This window comes from Crocuta crocuta, unplaced genomic scaffold, assembly GCF_008692635.1.
Source record: "Crocuta crocuta isolate KB4526 unplaced genomic scaffold, BGI_CrCroc_1.0 scaffold288, whole genome shotgun sequence".
Lineage (NCBI taxonomy): Eukaryota > Metazoa > Chordata > Mammalia > Carnivora > Hyaenidae > Crocuta > Crocuta crocuta.
Genome location: NW_027532607.1, coordinates 3809104 through 3811955, shown reverse-complemented (window position 1 = coordinate 3811955; position 2852 = coordinate 3809104). Strand labels below are relative to the sequence as shown.

At 49.1% G+C, this 2852-nt stretch overlaps 1 protein-coding gene across 1 annotated transcript in view; it reads left to right on the top strand.

Annotated features, from left to right (window-relative positions):
- The window catches only part of PITPNC1 (phosphatidylinositol transfer protein cytoplasmic 1), a 251646-nt gene that overhangs the window by 118887 nt on the left and 129907 nt on the right, over positions 1-2852 (top strand). The window lies entirely within an intron of this gene.

The following is a 2852-nucleotide window of genomic DNA, read 5'->3' as shown; positions in this document are numbered from 1 at the left end:
ATATAAGAGCCTGGCCTCGTAGAGATCTCTGAAGCACAGCGCTGGGATGGGGGGGGGGGGCAATTTAGTGAAAAACCATACTTTGGGATTCCCTTGAGCCTAAAACTTTGGGTCCAGGACTTCTGGCAAGGAGCGCATTTCAGGTATTGCTCAGTTAATAAACTATATACTCAGGGGCACTGGCTCGGGGTCACCTTTGCCAAAATCAAGGTTTGAAGTCAAACTGTACTGAGTAACTTGACTGTGCCCACTCGGAGAGTTTGCAGTAGGACAAACGGACAAAAGCCCTTGGCTTCTCCAGGCACATGTGTGCAGTTCTAGCAAACGTGGTGCCATGTGCAAGTGGGAAGGATCTGAATCCCCGTGATTTTTTTTTTTTTTTTTTTTGATGATGGAGAGAATTATTTGGGGTAGCTGTTCAGATGACGGCTCACACGGAGGCTCAACCCTGCAGCACAGAGCTAATCTCGAATCGTGATTGCCTGTAATGATGATTACCCAAACTCTGGAATTAGAACAATAGATTTTACAAAGTTAGAGCAGACTTGCTCCACTGTTCCATATGTGAGCACAGCTTTAACAACCTTGATCTTTCACAAAGTATTAGGCTTCAGTTATTCAGCTTCTGAAATAGCAACGTTCAGAAGCAATGGCTCTCACCTATCCCTCTTTTCAAAATCATGGCATGTTAAATAAAGCAACTCACCCATCGGAGACCTACAGGCTGAAGTTGGATAAAGAAGAAACAACAGACCTGCGGTCATATCCCAGCTCTGCCACCTAGAAACCATGTGGCCCGGAGAAAGTCGTCCCTCTTTTGAGTCTCCATTTCCTAATCTGGAAGTCATTGTGAGCATGGAGTGATCAGATCTGTTATCAGTTCAGTGACTTCAAAAGTCTTAAGAATCCTTCTTGATCTTTGGATTTGCAGCCTTCGTTTGACATAGAAGCTTGTTTGGAAACAGTGTTGAGTAAGGAAGGTGGTATTTTCACTAAACTAGGGATGGAGCTTTATAGCAAAAAAACAGGTCCCCTAAAGATGGAACATTTTGGCCTCAGCACCGTCTGGTACCCAACAGATGCCTTTGCCAAAGTTGCCCCATTGGCTCTCAGCATTTAGTGTGCATCTGAGCCAGGTCTCCAACTTCCTTCTCCCCCAGGGTCTGGATGTCAAAGCGCTGCAATGGCCCGAGATCCAACATTTTGAGAAGTTATCTCTGTGGATTTTGAGATAGATGCTTCAAGGACTATCTGTCCCACCCTCTACCCCGTCACTGAGAAACTGCTTGATGCATGTGTCTATGAGTCAACTTGGGGTTTAAAAACACAGCAAAATCTCCTGTCTCTGGATGGCCCAGCTCAGACAGCCACTACCTGCAGAGGAGGCCTGACTTGCTTGGGAGGGAAAGGGGCGATGGCTGCGGAACCCTTGACCACCTCCGCGTCTAGCCTTAAGTGTCTGCCACCCCCAGGAACGTCCCCTACGGTACTGCATGCAACGTCTATCGGTCGCCCCCAGACTGACGTTATCCAAGTGAGCTAAGGCTGTCGTCTGCCCGGCACTGGCTCATTCAGGAGCCACTGGAATGATCAATGAGACCGAGCAGCCGGCCCCTCTCTGGCCGCTGGTGAATCAGCTGCCGCTGCCTGGGCCCGACCCCTTCTCCACAGAGCAGGAAGCACTTGAACCAGGGATGACTCGCGTCTGGCTAATGGCGCTTCTGTGTCAGGCATTGTCCTTGATGCCATACGTTTCTCATATGTGAGTGGGCTGGAGCTCCTGAAGACAGACCAGTAGTGGACATATCCCTTCAGCCAGAGCACCCCCCTCCCCGCCTCCCCCCACTAAAGCCCTTGATGGCCTTTGGTTTCGGTTTTTGCTTTTTAAAGTTTATTTTTTTATTGTGTGAGAGAGAGCACAAGTTGGTGAGGGACAGAGAGAAAGGGAGAGAGAGAAGCCCAAGCAGGCTCCACACAGCCAGCGCAGAACCCAATGCAGGGCTCGAACTGACGAACCGTGAGATCGTGACCTGAGCTGAAGTCAAACGCTTAACCTACTGAACCACCCAGGCGCCCCTTTACTGTCTCCCTTCTTGAAAGAGTCCTAGTTAGTCTTTCTGAGCAAAAGTAAGAGCCAGACTTACTAAGGGGAAGCCGGGTCAAGCTTGTGATTGAAAATAAATTTTCAAAGATAGATTTTATCTTTGATTTTTCTCTCCCCTTCCTGTGTTTGTCCTTAGCACTCCGTCTTCCCACACGTGTGCACAGCACGTGCATGTATGTATGCGCATACACATTCATGGTAAAAGCATTTTAAGTGCAGATCCTTCTGGGGAAGGGTATGGCGCAGATAGTCACACTGCCTTAGAGAAGACCCAGGCTGCTGCCATTTCCATTGTCATGGTTACTGGGCCTGGCCCCTAGGGCTATCCTCAGACCAGAGGCTTTCAGCTTGTGTTCACACTCTCCTCCCGACACCTGCCTCACAGTGAAAGAGGGACCTTCCAAGGTGTGTGTCCTCTAAGCCTTAGAATTGACCATACTGTCGATTTGTCTATTTCACCTGCCCCCTTAATTTGAAATCAGTTTCTCTCTCTTATGCACACAGACAGGAGACCTACATCCCCGCTGGTCTGGGCTCTTTGGGTTGTACAGCCCCTCATTATTTTGCTATAGACTCAGGCCCCTTTTCCTAATCCCAGGGGTCTTGATGATGGCGACACAGTGTATGTGTGTTGTTTTCACACCAAATCTGCCAGAAGGACCACAGCATCCTTTCTCCTGGCTCTGAGCAGACATCCTACTTGCAAAAGGCATTTTACTCCCTTCTCTCTCCAACCACCCCCCCCCCC